This window comes from Rattus norvegicus, chromosome 8 (genome assembly GCF_036323735.1).
Source record: "Rattus norvegicus strain BN/NHsdMcwi chromosome 8, GRCr8, whole genome shotgun sequence".
Classification (NCBI taxonomy): domain Eukaryota; kingdom Metazoa; phylum Chordata; class Mammalia; order Rodentia; family Muridae; genus Rattus; species Rattus norvegicus.
Genome location: NC_086026.1, coordinates 116,317,822 through 116,334,528, shown reverse-complemented (window position 1 = coordinate 116,334,528; position 16,707 = coordinate 116,317,822). Strand labels below are relative to the sequence as shown.

The following is a 16,707-nucleotide window of genomic DNA, read 5'->3' as shown; positions in this document are numbered from 1 at the left end:
CACCCCAGAGGAAAGTGGGCAGACTTCGGACCATGCTAACCTGTAAGCCCCACTTGCCCGAGGACAAATAACTTCCTGGAATGCAAGGCGCTGTTCATGGAAGATAACACGCCTCACGTTTTCACTTCTGTAAACAAGTTTGGTTGCCCCAACTCCACAGTATGTACTTCATCACGTGTAGGTGGGAGGTACATAGACAGGAAGTACAAGGTGCATGCTTTCTCCTAATTGGACAAAGGCAGGAGAATGCCTGGTGGGTTTTGCCTTTATAAGCACCTAGGTTCTGGTTATTTTCTGGGAATTCTGGGTATGGACCAGTGAGTGTCCATCTTCTTGGCTTGTATTGAATATTCAAATTTTGTTTAAAAACTCTGGTAGTGGTCTTATTTTCTCCTGGTGGGATTAAGTGCTAGGATAAGGATCAATCCCATAATGGCCCAGGGTTAAAGAGGAAGGATTGAGGGAGCTTCAACCCTAGATACCTCAAACATGAAGATGGCAGGAGTTGGCTACTCCCTGCTCCCAACCTGGCACCATAAAGCCAACATCAACTCTAGTAAGAATTATTACCCTACAAGCCCCTAAGTAGAAGATGAAGCAACACCCCTGCCCTAGCCAATGGTATATGGCCACACAAACTTTGCTCCAGAGACCCCAGCCATCTCCCTGACCCCAGTAAGTGGAACCAGTTCTCTGAAGCTGTTCCCCGGTGTGTTCATTGCCCACACACTCATTGCCAACCAAGATCCTGCTCTGCACTCACCTTCGTCCAGCTAAGCATCCTCTCTTCAGTCCAGTCCAGTGCACAATGGACCTGCCTATCCTAAGTGGGAATCGTAACTGGCACTCAATGTGGATGTAACAGGGTCTTTGCTACAAATGGGTGATAGGTGAGGGCCCCGGTCTTCTGGCATTTGCTCCCCACACTGAAAGCTGGCAGTTTATCATTTCCTTCTTTGATTTTGGTTTGCACAGTGGCATTGGGGCATTGGGTTTAGGTACTTCGAAAGGACAACTGACACATTTTGGCCACGGCTGCTCCTTGGTATTGGTAAAATCTCTGTCTAAACCCTGACAATCTGTATGAATATTGACAATAACCCCATAACCCCTGTCTTTTAGCTCCACATATATATATATATATATATATATATATATATATATATATATATATATCCTTAAATACTACCAAAGTAGTTGCCAGAACTTTAAAAACCGTGGCCAGGTTGTGTCTGGGACTTTGAAGAGTACCCTGTCAGCCATAAGGCTCTGCGAACCTTCTCTAGCCCTGGGGTTTCGTTTCCTCTTCTGTCATGGGGAATACCTTGTCCCATCAAAAGAAACCTCAGATTAGGGAAATATGGGCCCTCTTGAAATCTCATGGAATAAAACTCAACAAAAAACAACCCTTCTTGTTTTGGGAGAAAGTCCTTGAAATAGTGCCATATAAGACCACGGGAGATCCTTACAGCTGTGACTCATGGACTCCAGTCATTTAGTTCATCTGGTATGAAGACACCCAAGAAGGGGTTGGGGATTTAGCTCAGTGGTAGAGCGCTTGCCTAGGAAGCGCAAGGCCCTGGGTTCGGTCCCCAGCTCCGAAAAAAAGAACCAAAAAAAAAGACACCCAAGAAGGGAAAATTCATTCCCCCTACTTTCTCCCTATTATAGCTTCTATCTATCAATGCATATAGAACCCCTAAAATGGGACCCACTGAGGATGCTGCATTCCCTTGATTCAGACAAGTCTGAGATTGATGGTCCTATAGCCGTCTATTTTAGATCTCACAGCCCTTGAATGGGAAGTTAAAGCCATACATGAAGCCATCTCCTCCTCAGCCTCGTCAGCATGCTCTTGCCAGGTCCAATCCAGTTTATATCCCCCACCCTCTACTATATGACTCTTGGAGGAAGCCTACCATAAGACCTTGGCCTCGTCTATTCTTTCTCCCCCTCCAAGCCCCCCCCCCACTACCCTAACTCCTATCCTTACCCTAAAGTTTACCCTTACCCTTACCCTTACCTGTACACTAACTGCACCCTTGTCTCTAACCCTAACCCTAACCCTGCCAAGACTGAAGGAAATGTCTCATGAGCCCTCAGCCTCCTCCCCGCATCATACAACAACCTTTTAAATCTCCGTGATTACATTGTAGGGGTAGAGAAAACACCACTTAAGCATCTGGCTAACTCTGCCTCTCCCTCTACTGTTCATAAACTTCATGACTCTCCCACAAGTCCATAATTTCAGACATGACCAGTCAATGTCCACGCCATGTGGACTGAACCACCTAATTAGTGCCCCCTACACTACAGATTTAAAGGAATTCAGGCAAGCAGTCCAGGAAGACAGTATTTATACCTTATACCCCTTGAACTAAGACTCTTCCAAAGTAAAATTGCCAATCTAAACACACCCGAAGATTGGCTGGACATCTGTGGCTTTTCCCTGTTCAGCCTGGTTTTTATCTTCTGGAAGGACACTCACGTCCTAGTGGCAGCACCCGAACCCTGCACCCTCCACAGGCTTCCCTTTCCTTTGTTTGTTATTCTCTAGTCTAACTTTGCTACTACCCAGCCTCTTCCTAACCCTTCCAATACCCACCAATGGAGACTCTTTGCTAGGGAGTCCTACAACCAACACAACAAAATCCTAAGAACCCAGGACTGCCCACTTGAAGGATGCCAAACCAAGACTGGGATTCCATCTCCACTGCCCCCAGTCCTTTCTTCTGCTTTCTTCAACTGAAAAACAGGCGACTGCCTCCAGGACGCCTCCATATATGGATGTTGGAGATGCCAAATTGAGTCCACCAGTCATGGCGGCACCATTCTTGCCGATCTTAATACTCATTTTCAGCTTTCCATTGGGGATCCCTTAGACAAAGGATGACAAGTGGGAGTTGTAGGTAGGCTCTACCCTAATGGTTACACCAAATACCGCGTAGCCGACCTGCACATCTCTCACTTGCTTGTCCCTGCCTCCAAGTTGGTCTTTAACCTCTTTACCCACATTAACATTCTTCAACAAGAGGATCAAACTCAAAAGGAGGTCCAAGCCACCCTCTCCCGGCTACCATACATCTGATATACAGCCACCGTCTTCCCCTAACCATCCCTAACTGCTCTCCATGCCTTTTCTTCTGTGCATCCCTCTTCTAGCCACTGTTGGTAGCTGTTCCCAATAACATCTCATGAAACCCATGGGCCCTCACCCACACAAAACTTATAAAACATTCCTCTCTTTTTAATCTATCCTTCTCCCTTTGCCACTCAGGGCCTTCTTCAAGGTCCCATCCTAAAGATCCCGTAACATCGCTATCACCAAGCCAATATGTGTTACGACCACCACCCTGCTTTCCTCTGGTGCAATATTACCAGTCCCTGCATTAACCCCCCGTTTCAAGGTTTCTGCAGCCCCATAAAGATTGTTCCCCAGAGTTATCTCTATGAGCCCAAAGAGCTCATTTTACAGCTGGGAGGGGACTGGAAGAGAAGGGAGGTCTTCATCCCTCTGCTCATTGGACTGACTCTCACCATCTCACTGGGTGCCATGGGAACTGCTGGAGCAGCCCTCGTCCAAACATACCATCCAGCCTGCGACTTCCAGGATAAGTTTTTCCAGGCCATGGATTCCCTCTTGAGTCCCTCCAGTGACAATCACCTCCCTAGCAGAGGTTTTTCTACAGAATTGGAGAGCTCTGGATTACAGACTGTTGAACAGAGAGGGACTTGGATTGTGTTGGGGGGAGGGAGAGGAAGAATGTTGTTTCCATGTCAGTGAATCCGGATTAGTGGAAGGAAGCATACAAATGCTCAAAGATCTCCAGCGCAATCTCTGGGCATGCTATGTACCCAGCAACCCTCCCCCATGGTACTCAAATCCCCTGACAGCTTGGCTCCTCCCTTTCTTTGGTCCTGCATTGGCTCTTGGGACTTCCCTCCTCTTGGCACCGTGCCTCATTGAATTTTCTAAAAACAGCAGGCAAGTATCATTGCAACCAACCAGGTTCTGTTTCAATATCAAACCATTTCCAACCTAGATGTGGACTATGATGATACTGTTCCTTTATAAAACAAAAGGGAGGGTTTGTGGGACCATGGTGGCCCAGGGTTATGGAGATACCTCAAACATGGAGAAGACAGGAGTTGGCTACCTCCTTGTTCCCAACCTCGCACCATCAAGCCAGCTCCCCCAACATCGACCCTAGAAAGAATTTATTACTGTGATAGTTATCAGGCTTCTGTGAATGAAACATCTTCCAACACCCTTGCCTTGGCCATGGTACACTCCTGTCGGCGCCAGCACCGACACAGTACCGAGAATCGGGCGAAAGCCTACGGGATGAAAGAAACACACACACACACACACACAGGCTATCGTGTCAAGCCAGGAGAGGAAGAGAGGAAGAGAGAGAGAGAAGAAGAGTGGAAGAGCAGAAGGAAGAGTGAGAGTCTCTTGTAGCTTTATTCACCACTTATTTTTTTTTTTTTATAAAAGAAAGCATTTAATTTGAGGTTTGTGGTTCCAGGGTGTTAGTGCTAGACATTAGGAACAGTTGAGAGCTCACATGTTGATCCATAAGTTGGAAGTAGAGAAGGGGGAGGGGAGAAAGACAAAAAGAGAGGGGAGAGAGAAAGAGAATGAGAGAGACAGCAAGAAGGAGAGAGAGACAGACAGACAGACAGAGACAGAGAGACAGACAGAGAAAGAGAGCAAGACAGAGAGACAGAGAAAGAGAGAGAGAGGAGAGAGGAGAAAAGATAGAGGAGAGACAACAAAAGAGAGAGGAGAGAGAGAATAGGAATAGGACCACCACTTATTTTTTTTTTTTTTGGTTCTTTTTTTTGGAGCTGGGGACCGAACCCAGGGCCTTGCGCTTCCTAGGCAAGCGCTCTACCACTGAGCTAAATCCCCAACCCCAGGACCACCACTTATATACCCAAGTCTCCAGGTAGAAAATATCTGGGAAGCACAGTGGGAAACCCTGGCTCGTGACTACCTGGCTCTTGACTTCGGTAACAAAAGACCGACTACGAGACCTGAATTAATTAGGGAGAAATCCAAGAAGACCAGCCTAAATCTCAAGGATAAAGGCTGAGGAAGCAAAAGGCAGAAGTAAATTGACCACCACCCAGGTGTGGTCCAGGTGTGTCAGTCCCACATGCATCAGCCGGGCTCAGCAGGGGTCATGCAGTGGAGACACCAGGTGTTTACTACTTGGTCTTTTCTTCCTGTGCCGTAAATACAAGGGAGAGCCTCTGTCCAACAATCCCATGACTTCTTAACTGTGGCCATGCAGTTACAAAGCGGCCAGGCCCAAATCCAATATGGCTCACTACACATTCCCATACAAACCTTGCTCCAGAGACGATGGCCACCTCTCCAGGGCCATAAATTCCTCCCTCCCCAATAAATGGAACCAGTTCTCCGAAGCTGTTCCCAGGTTCGTTCATTGAACTTGCACTGCGCTCATTCTCAATGACTTAGATCCCGCACTGCACTCACCTGCAAGCCGCTAAGCTTCCCTTCCTCCAGTCCAGCTTGCTGCACAAAGGGCCTTGCTACCCCAAGAGGGAAGCAGACAGGACGTAAGGGCGGCACCTTACCATGGTGGGTGATTTGCCAATCTTTCCCATCCCAGAGGTTGACCTTAATAGAATACACTCATTTCTTTTTAGTTCTAACGGAATCCAACTCCCCCCCCCCCTTTCTTGTGCTTGTGCTTACATTATAATCCAACAAAGTCTATACATTATTATATATAACAAACGTCCGGTTTATAGACGTCTAACAGCTATATAGCATGAGCCCTTACATTTATTGTGTGCCAGTTAATCTTTGTGTGTTGGTTAAGGTGGAGTTCGGATGCATTCTTTCCCATTCGGATATTCTGATTTGCTCAGCGTCACTGGTTGAAGTCACTGTCTTTCCCTCATAGAGGTATTTTAGCTAGCGTTCCTCAAAAATGTGTGTAGGTTTATCTCCGGACTCTCTATTCTAATCGATTGTTTTGTGGGTTTTTATTTGGTGTCTGCACCAGTATCATCCTATTTAGATGACTGCAGCTTTGTAATAATTGCCCAAACAGAAAACACGAGCTGCCAATTCTATTTTTCGATCTGAGATCTATTAAGTTTATATTGAGCTTTTTGGTAACATGGCCACATTTACATCATCAGTCTTCCCGATCTGTGAATGTGGAAGTAGTTCTATCTCCTGGGGTCTTCTTTCTTCAGTTTTTAAAATTCTTCAACTCAGGGATGGCGCAGGAGTTAAGACCACTGACTGCTCTTCCAAGGGACCTGGGTTCAATTCCCAGCACCCACGCTGCCTTTGTAGAATGGACAAATTTGGCAAGGCAGTTCAGCAGGTAAAAATGCTTGCTGATTCTTCTCCACAAAGTTGTCTTCTGACCTGTACACTTGAGTCATGGCACACATGCTCCCCCACATTTTATACATGCACACATACAAATAATAATAAAAAATATAACACAGGGATTTTTTAAAAATTTTTTAACATTTATTTATTTATTATGTATACATCATACAGCTTTCTGCCTGCATGTATGCACCTGCAGGCCAGAAGAGGGCATCGGATCTCTTTACAGACGGTTGTGAGCCACCATGTGCTCACTGGGAATTGAACTCAGGACCTCTGGAAGAGCAGTCAGTGCTCTTAACCACTGAGCCATCTCTCCAGCCCAGATGCAGGGATTTTTTTTTTTTTTTTTTTTTTTTGATCTTGCGAGCTTTTATTTCCGTGCCCAAAAGAATGCAGTTAATGGAATTTATGACTAACATTCAGGCATGCACCTCTACCTGAATCTGCTGTTAGTTTTAAACTGGCCTAAATAGTTATTTCTTTAGGCACATCTGTGAATGTTTTGTATCCTCATATAAGAAGTAAGTTAACTTCTTCCTGTGGCTATCTGGTCGTAAGAATAATGTTCATGAGCTAGGTTCCTTTAAGACTAAAGCCCTTTGGATTCTCATGCTTCCTGTTCTACCTTGAGACCGTATTTTCAATTTGACATTTAAGTAAGTCACAGTATAGGGCAGAGGGACTACCTAAGAAGGTGGATTTTATGAGTCCTCCATAGGACTTTTTTTCAGCTCTAAGTCAAACTGTGAGAAAGCTCACAGTTCATCAGTGCCAGGGTATTTCCCCACTGCCAATTTTTCTGATATAAAGATCTCCCTTTAAAAAAATCAGAAATAAACCCATATAAATCAAGATTCACCCTGCGTGGTCCCACTATTCAATTCTAGAAAGCAGTTCTACTGTCCAAATTCTATAAAGTAGTTAAGGGACCTTGAGAAAGCGCCGTCCCATACACAGCAACATGCGTCTCATACTTCCATTTATCTAAATTTTTACCACATGGTTAGCTTAAAAAACACAACCAAATACATGTGACTCTCAACTCCCATACATAAAAATTGGTCTTTGTTCATTCTCGGGTGACAATGTGTCCCAAGGTGATGAAGAAAATTGGGAGTTTAATCCCCCCCATAGCCATTTCTTCAACTGCCTCATCAGCAGTTCTTCCCTCCTTGAACTACGTTTCCAAAGAGGTAATGCTGAGATCAGTCTGAGAGGACATCAGTCATCAGTCTGAGAAGACAGGTTTGGACTTCAGGGTCTGCTCCAGTCGATTTAAGATGAACTGGCTTGTATCAATGAAGCGTTCAACGCAGTTCACAAAACAGGCCTCAGCCCGACTGTCCAACTTAGGCCCAGGCTCATCCATGCACTTCTCCCAGCAAAGTTCCATCATCTGGTGCACCAGCTGCTGGAAGCGCTGCTTCTGCGTCTCCACCTCGATGAAATGCTGCAGGGTGCATGGCGCCCAAAGCCGAGCCCGAAGAGGACGAGGACTCCAACCCGGCACGACCACGCGGGTCGAAGCGAACACAGCCAAATGCAGGGATTTTAAAAACTATCTAATTTATCGGTATATACAGGCAGAGGGCAGTTGTGGAGTTGGTTCTATTCTTCCACCGTTACATGGGATCTAGGGGTTTGAACTAGAATCACCAGGCTTGTATCACAAGCACCCTTATCCAGCGAGCCATGTCCCTGGTTTGGATTTTTTTTTTTTTTTTTTTTTTTTTGAAACAGCAAGGGTCCCCTACTTCAGTCCAGGCTATCCAAGACCTCAAGCTGTCCTTGAATTCGTGACAATCCTCCTGCCTCAGTCTCCAGAGTACTGGCTTTAATGATGAGAGCTACCATACCCATCTCTCTAGGATGAGTTTAGAAGGAAGTACTTTTGTTTCTTTTCTTTCCCTCTCACCCTGCAGTAATGAGGGTTGAACTTAGGGCCCCAAGCATGCTAGGCAAGTGCCCTATCACTAAGCTAGAACAATAGCCCTGTTTTCTCTCTCAGTCAGGGTTTATTTGTTTGTGTGTTTGTTTTGCTTATATTTATTTTTTGAGACAAGATCTCATGTTGCCAAGACTGGCTTCAGCCTTGCTCTACAGCTGGAGCTGGCCTTGACTATCCAACCCTCCTTCCTCTCTTAGATAATAGGTATCCACCATTAAACCCTGAGACTCTGGGGAGTAGAAAAGGTATCTGTAGGTTGATGTCTTTATGCAGGTGAAGGCAGACACAAGATAAAAATGAGGCCTGCCATTCGGTGAGAAGGAAGGGAGGCAGGAACAAAGTTTTAGAAGGAAAGGGAGAGGCAGAAAGGACAGAGAAGCAACATGGAGGCAGAGGTAAACGATCCTCGCCACGCATCTCTACAAAGATATAAGGTTGTTATGAATTTTTTTTTGACACCAAGAGAGTTTATTGTACACGAGTTACACTTGGCCACAAGAGAGAACAGAACTAGTCCAGAATGCCCAAGGTCCAGGGCAGAGGGCCAGCGGGACTATTTTGATTGTGAGGAAGGCAGTCATTTTCCCAGCTGATTTCGTCGAGGTGACATTCCGGGTCTACTGAGACTTATTACCGACAGCAGCATATAGTCCAACAACTTGTTCCCACGTCCCGGCCTTCAGCATCCCTTACTTCTGTTCCTGCAGGCTTCGTGGGTGCACAAGATGGTTTACTTGGACCTCTGTCTCATCTTCCTTCTCTTGGGCTTCAGCCTGCGCATTCTCTTCTTCTGCTACTTCGCCGTCATGGCACAGGAGTCTCTAGAAAAAAAGGAAAGAAATTGCTGTTAGTCCGCTGTGTTGAGAGTAAATGTGGAGGTCAGATGTTAATGGATTGTACTCGAAGTCGGAACAACAGCTAACACCCATGAATTTTTTTTTTAAAGATTTATTTATTTTATTTTTACGAATCCACTGTAGCTGTTTTCAGACACACCAGAGGAGGGCATCAGATCCCATTACAGAGGGTTGTGAGCTGTCATGTGGTTGCTGGGAATTTACCTTATCTAGGTGGGCGGTTTATATCTTTACCAATTGGTTGTGAGTTTATTGTGTGGATGTATTGTGGATTAAGAATTTAACATATAAATCTGATTATCGAGTTACAGTTTAGTGAGTCATGATTTCACTGGGTAGTTGGGAGTTTATACTTTAACTACCAGGGACGGTTGCTGGGAGTGTGGACAGAGTCTGGGGCAGAGAGCCGCGATAGGCCAGCCCCACGCTGGATTTCTAGAGCCCTGATTTTACCAGGTAGCTGGAACCAGAGAGTTCACAGCTAGTAGAGAGCTGCCAGATACTAACCAGAGATAAATTATAGATAGTTCCATGTGGCCCCACGGGTGCTGGAACTAACTCTAGGCACAGCACGGCAAGGTGGGTCTGAGAGTACTTGGGGGCATTGTGGCGCCACTGAGATAAAAGTACCCCGCATTGCCGTGTGGCGCTACATGTGCCGGCACTAGCACGGGATAAAAGGTTACCAAATTATTTAATATTTACCGCAACAGGTATCTTTTGATATCTTCTTCTTTTTTTTTTTTTTTTCAGAGCTGGGGACCGAACCCAGGGCCTTGCGCTTCCTAGGCAAGCGCTCTACCACTGAGCTAAATCCCCAACCCCTGATTTCTTCTTAAGTCTCACTTCTCATTCCAAAAGTTTGGGTAGTTTTGTTTGTTTGTTTGTTTGTTTGTTGTTATTTGCTCTTTGTTTTGGTTTTGGGGTTTTGGCTTTTCAAGACAGGGTTTCTCTTTGTAGCTCTGGCTGTCCTGGAACTCATTCGGTAGACCAGGCTGGCCTCAGACTCACCTGCCTCTACTCCTGGGATTAAAGGCGTGTGCCAGCACTGCCAGGCTTTAACTATTCAATCCCTGATATTTTTTGTTGGTCTACTCTACCGGTGATGCATTCTTTTAACCTCATCATTATTATTTTCCGTTTTTCTCTTAAGTTTTTAAAGTTCCTTAGTTGATTATTAATATTCTCGAGCTTCCGGAATTTTTTTTTTTTTTTTGGTTCTTTTTTTCGGAGCTGGGGACCGAACCCAGGGCCTTGCGCTTCCTAGGTAAGCGCTCTACCACTGAGCTAAATCCCCAGCCCCGAGCTTCCGGAATTTTTGAGACTGTCTTACATCCTTTACCACGTGAACCTCCACTACTGTCTCCCAAATTTTGGGGTTATAGGCATGCTGTACTATGTCTGGCCTTATTCTTTTAAATTTGCTGAATGTCTATGCCTTTAGCATCTCTATTGCTTTGCTGAAGTTGGCTTCATCATTCAGGTCTTTTTTTCTTATTTTTAAAGAACAAAAATACTGTTAGAAACTCTTTAAAACCTTTTGCCATTGTTTTCCAAAGTTACCAGATAGTTTGCACACCAATAGACTTGCCGAGGACCAGTCTTAACTTGGAGAGGGGTCCTGAGATAGCGGTGTTTGGGAGCAGCAGAAGAAACGACTCATCAAAATCAACGAAGGGGTACAAGCTGACAGCTGTGTTCTGCTTGAGATGCCTATCCAGACAAATGTCTAAATAGCTCAGCTCCTGCAGACCAAAGTTCAGTCTTATTTACATATCAACTAAATCATTACCTCAGTTTCCCTTTTGATAGTCCCATAAATCAACATTTTATGACCTTAGCCCCCTGATTCTTAGAAAAAGACAGCAAGTACATCTTTTTTTTTTAAACAAAAGTATTCAAAGATCTGCCTGCCTTTGTATTCTCACAGGCTGGCTCATTAGCATTAGTGCAGCTGCCTTTGTTCTTTTAAGTCTGTGAGGTCCCTCATACAATTCATTATTGAATCCTTATATTTTGCATAGGTGGGAAATGATACATTCTTGAACTCATATTTTCAGAGTTATTTCCCACAGCCTTGAGGGCTGTCCTGAAGGTCATAGGATTTACCATTTTTGCTAAAGAACATTAGACACACCCTTGCCCCTCTGATTTGTATTGCTTCTAATTATCATGGAGTAATAACCTCAGCAAGGAGAACATTCCCTGATAACTTTGGCCCGGAGAGCATTCCTGAAGGAGGAACATAAAAGAAATTATGTACATTATTATGCAAACAAGCCCCACATGCACAGCAACAGTCAGCACTGGTGGAGCACTACTGGAGATCCATGTCCTGCTGGCTCTGCTCTAGGAATGGGAAACGTATCGTGCTGTCCCTTCTACAGCCACGTAGGACTTGGCATAGACTGGTTGCAAACATGGAGAATTTTCACGAAAGAACGATGTGCTTACTGTAATTTGATATTTTACAAAAAGTTATTGCAAGGTCTGCAAGATAACTCAGTGGGTGTAGATGCCTGCTGCCAAACCTGATGATCTGAGTTTGATACTGGGGACCCACATGGTAAAAGTAGAGAACCAGACTCCCACAAGTTGTCTTCTGAACCTTGCTTGTGTACATCTCCAATAAATAATTTTAATGGTTACTATGACTTGTCCATAACACAAATTTTCTTTTACTATATATTATTACTGTGTGAATATGTATGGTGTTGGTGTTGGGGGCATGCACATGTGGAAGTCAGATTCCAAATTTTGGAGTCATTTCTCTCCTTCCATCTTTAAAAATATGTTTATTTATTATATGTAAGTACAGTGTAGCTGTCTTCAGACACACCAGAAGAGGGCATCAGATCTCATTACAGATGGTTGTGAGCCACCATGTTTTTGCTGGGAATTGAACTCAGGACCTCTGGAAGAGCAGTCAGTGCTCTTAACCACTGAGCCATCTCTCCAGCCCCTCTTTGACTTTCTTAAGTCTAATTTTGATAATTCAATCAATGTTTCTACCATTCTGACTCAGGTCCAACCTTGGTGACCTTAGGTCATACCCTTGCTAATTGTGTGAATCAGAAATACAAATGCTGTGGCACGTGTTTTCATTTTTTCCTGTATATTTCACAAGGCAGAGGGAGGACCTGCAGTGGAGGTGTGGTATTAAGCCTTTAAGTTTTTATGAACCAGCTGAGCTTTACCACAGCAATCATGGGGTGCAGGGGAGAAGTACCACATGATCAGGTTACTTGCCTTATCCTAAATCTTTGTTCTGATTCCATTCAGAACAGGTATTGATTCTTCATACATTAAAAAAAATGAAATCTTTAAAAATATTTTAAGTTAAAAAGCAAAGCAAATGAGTTGGAGAGATGGTGCAAAGGTTAAAAGCACTGACTACTCTTCCAGAGTCTCTGAGTTCAATTCCCAGCAACTACACGGTGGCTCACAACCATCCGGAATGGGAATCCAATGCCCTCTTCTGGTGTGTCTGAAGACAGTGACAGTGTACTCACATGCATAAAATAAATAAATATTTAAAAATAAACAAAACAACAAACAAAAAGAATGATAACAACAACAACAACAACAACAAAAACACAGCCAGGTAGTGGTGGCACACACCTCTAGTCCCATCACTCATGAGACAGAGACAGGCAGATTTCTGTTAGTTTGAGGCCAGCCTGGCTAGTTCCAGGACAGCTAAGGCTATTTGGAAATCTCATCTCAAAATTCCAAAGACAACTAATCAAACAAGAAGGAGGAGGAGGAAGAGGAGGAAGAGGAAGAAGAGGAGGAGGAGGAGCAGGAGGAGGAGAAGGAGAAGATGAAGAAGAAGAAGAAGAAGAAGAAGAAGAAGAAGAAGAAGAAGAAGAAGAAGAAGAAGAAGAAGAAGAAGAAGAAGAAGAAAACAAAAATCACACCTTCTGTTGAATCTTCCATAAGTCTCCAGCTGATGACCCCAAACTCATTAAAATGTCTCTTGTCCCACTGGTGGCTGCTTATAATCTTTCCTCTTTTCTTTCAGCAACTGTGACTTGTGAGGCAAAGGCGGGGATAGCACCTGGTTTTAAGACCCCCATGTTGGGGGCTGGGGATTTAGCTCAGTGGTAGAGCGCTTGCCTAGGAAGCGCAAGGCCCTGGGTTCGGTCCCAGCTCCGAAAAAAAAAAAAAGAACCAAAAAAAAAAAAAAAAAAGACCCCATGTTAAAAAGCTAAAATTGGGTAGCCACTTCCGATGCACTATGCCGTCCTGGTTGGGTCTTCTCGGTCTTCACTCAGAAAGGTCTGACTTGCCTGCACTTGCTTTCCGATGCTGGCCAGAGCCTACATATGTATTCTCTGGTCCTTCTGCTTTTTCCCCTTTTCTTTAGCAATCCTCTCTTGCCTATGTGTCTGACTCCACGCTGGCTTAATTCAAAGGACATGACTTTTTCTGTTTTATCTACTCCTGGCAACTGCCAATATTCACAGTTTAGAGTTTTCCTTTTAACTGCCAATAAAACTGCCCTTGAGCTTAAAAAAGAAAAAGAGAACAACAAAAGATCTGTGCAGAGAACTGTCAGTTTGATGATAGCAGGGTTGTGCAGTTTTCCTTTTGACCGGGTAGACCATATTCTACTTCTGTTTGGTCTTTGTTTCTCTCTCTCTCTCCTTACCTTTCTCCCCCATGCCCCCCTTTTTCTCGCTATTTCACTTGCAGCTCAGGCTGGCCTAGTACTCACCATATAACCTAGGCCCACCTCTTACTACGACCTGTTGTGAATTAATTCTAATTCTATTTAAATTAATTCAGCTCTCAAAATCACACAGAAACCTGCACTTCTGCCTGTAAGACACTGAGGGTCCTTGCCCCAGTTGGCTGTAATTGGTAAATAAAGTTTCATGGCTGGGCAGGGAGACAGAGGCAGGACTTTGAGGTTCCTGGACCAGGGAGGAACAGAATCACCATGCCAGGGAAACAGAGCTGCAGGAGAGAAGGCATACAACTATGGTTTGTGAGCCACACCATGTGGTTGCTGGGAATTGAACTCAAGAACTCAGTGTTCTTAATTGCTGAGTCATCTCACCAGGCCCCTCTAGGTTTTTTTTTTTTTTTTTTTTCTTTTTTTCGGAGCTGGGGACCGAACCCAGGGCCTTGCACTTGCTAGGCAAGCGCTCTACCGCTGAGCTAAATCCCCAACCCCTAGGTTTTTTTTTTTAAGATATACTTTGTGTGTGTGTGTGTATGTGTGTGTGTGTGTGTGTGTGTGTGTGTGTGTGTGTGTGTGTGTGTGACTATATAGGTAAGAAGTTGGATCCCCCTAGAGCTGGAGTTGCAGATGGTTATAACCTGCCCAATGTGAGCACGGGGAATAGAACTTGGGTCTCTGTGAGAGCACTATGTACCAAGCCATCTCTTCACTGCTTATTTCCTTTGCTGAGATAGATTCTCACTACATAGCCCTACGTGGGCTGGAAATCACTATGTATATCAGTCTGACCTCACATTTGTAGTGGTCCTTCTGTGTCTGTCTCTGCCTCTTTTGAATGCTAGAGGATTGCATTGCAGATATTAGATCCCACTATGAACCCTTAGATTGTGTTATTTACTGAAAAAAAAAAAAGCTGTTTCTAGTGGTGTGGCTTAGCCCTTACCACATACCTTTGATCCCTCTGCCTGGAGTAAGAAAATGGCTTTAGTAAACACCTTTAATCCCAAACAATGAAGGTAAAGTTAATTTGTAGAAGGAAGCAGCCGTGTTTGAAAGTGATGTCTAAAAAAAAAAAAAAAAGAAAGTGATGTCTAGAGGCCTAGAAGTCGTGGCAGTACAATGGAGGCTGACGTAAAGATTCTGCTCTGTGTATTTACAGGAGGGCTGCCCGCCCAGATGTGAGTTCGTTTGCTCTACTGATCCCATAGGAGAAAGCCTCTGTCTCCACCTGGAAACACCACTGAGAGCCATAGATGCCGGTGTCCACCTACTTTTCCAGCACATGGATTGCTAAAGCATGAACTATAGTTTCACGTCAGTGACTTTTGCATGAGAATAGCCCCCATTGACTTGTACATTTGAACAATTGTCCCCAGTTGGTGGAAATGTTTGGAAAGGATATAGCAGGTGTGGCCTTGTTGGAGAAGGTATGTCACTGGAGATGATCTCTGAAGTTTGAAGAGACTTACCCAATCCCAGTTAGCACTCTCTCTTCGATTCAAGATGTGAGCTCTCAGCTGCTCTGTCGCCATGGACTCTAAAACCTTAGAGCAAATTAAATTCTGCTTTCATAAGTTGAAAAAAAAAGAAAGTGATGTCTAATTGATGAGTCAGAGGAAGATTTGACAGAATAGGATATGCCCAACTCCCATGAGAAGAGAGAAGAAAGAGAAGCTACTCCAGGGGCAGTGCAGAGAAGAAAGAGGCAGCTTTACCAGGGGAGTTATACAGAGACAGGTTGCAGAGAGGGAACAAGCTAGAACACAGGTGAAGACAGAACAAGCCAGAGCATGGGTAGCCAGAAGAGAGACAGAATGAGACGGAGCTAGAAGATGAGAGCAAAAGTTAGTATGAGGCTATTAAGGTTCGTTCTCCCTGGCTATTGTAATGCTAAGTGCAGGCCCCAAAACCTGGAATCTGCACATAGAGTCAAGTGACTTTATCCCCAAGTTATTTCTGATTGGTCAATAAAGATGCCAACAGCCAATAGCTGGGCAGAGATATAAGTGGAGTGTAGATTTCCCAGGCTAGAGGAGAATGATGAGGAGGAAAAAAAAGGTGCAAGAGACAAAAGAGAAGCCACCATGAGTCTGGTGATCTATAAAAACATGGTATATGTACCATACCATTGACACATAGTCAGGGTTTTCTTTTTTTAAAGATTTATTTTATTTATATGAGTACACTGTTGCTGTCCTCAGACACACCAGAAGAGGGCATCAGATCTCATCACAGATGGCTGTGAGCCACCATGTGGTTGCTGGGATTTGAACTCAGGACCTCTGGAAGAGCAGTCAGTGCTCTTAACCGCTGAGCCATCTCTCCAGCCCATACTTGGGGTTTTCAATGGGCAACTGCTTTAGGTTCCAAAAAGACTGATTGTGTAATTACACATTATGATGGTTAGTATATGCTCAGCCCAAGGAGTGACACTATTAGGTGTGGCCCTGTTGGAGTAGGTGTGTCACTGTGGGTGTGGGCTAGAAGACCCTCATCCTAGCTGCCTGGAAGTCAGTATTCTGCTAGCAGCCTTCAGATGAAGATGTAGAACTCTCAGCTCCTTCTGGACCACGCTTGTCTGGATGCTGCCATGTTGATAATAATGGACTGAACCTCTAAACCTGTAAGCCAGCCCCAATTAAATGTGTCCTTTATAAGAGTTGCCTTAGTCATGGTGTCTCTTCACAGTAGTAAAACCCTAACTAAGACACACATTTATTGGAAATAATGGCAATTATGGGGTTACTTCCACAAATTAAAACTGATAGTGTTCCCGCATACATATCCAATAAGATGAAGCAAGTCTTTGCACATTATAATATAA

The 16,707-nt window shown here is 44.3% G+C and overlaps 1 pseudogene; it reads right to left on the bottom strand.

The window, feature by feature from the left end:
* Positions 1 to 7,616: 7,616 nt before the first annotated feature.
* On the bottom strand, positions 7,617 to 15,415 carry Timm8a1-ps1 (translocase of inner mitochondrial membrane 8A1, pseudogene 1; annotated as a pseudogene).
* Positions 15,416 to 16,707: the final 1,292 nt, after the last annotated feature.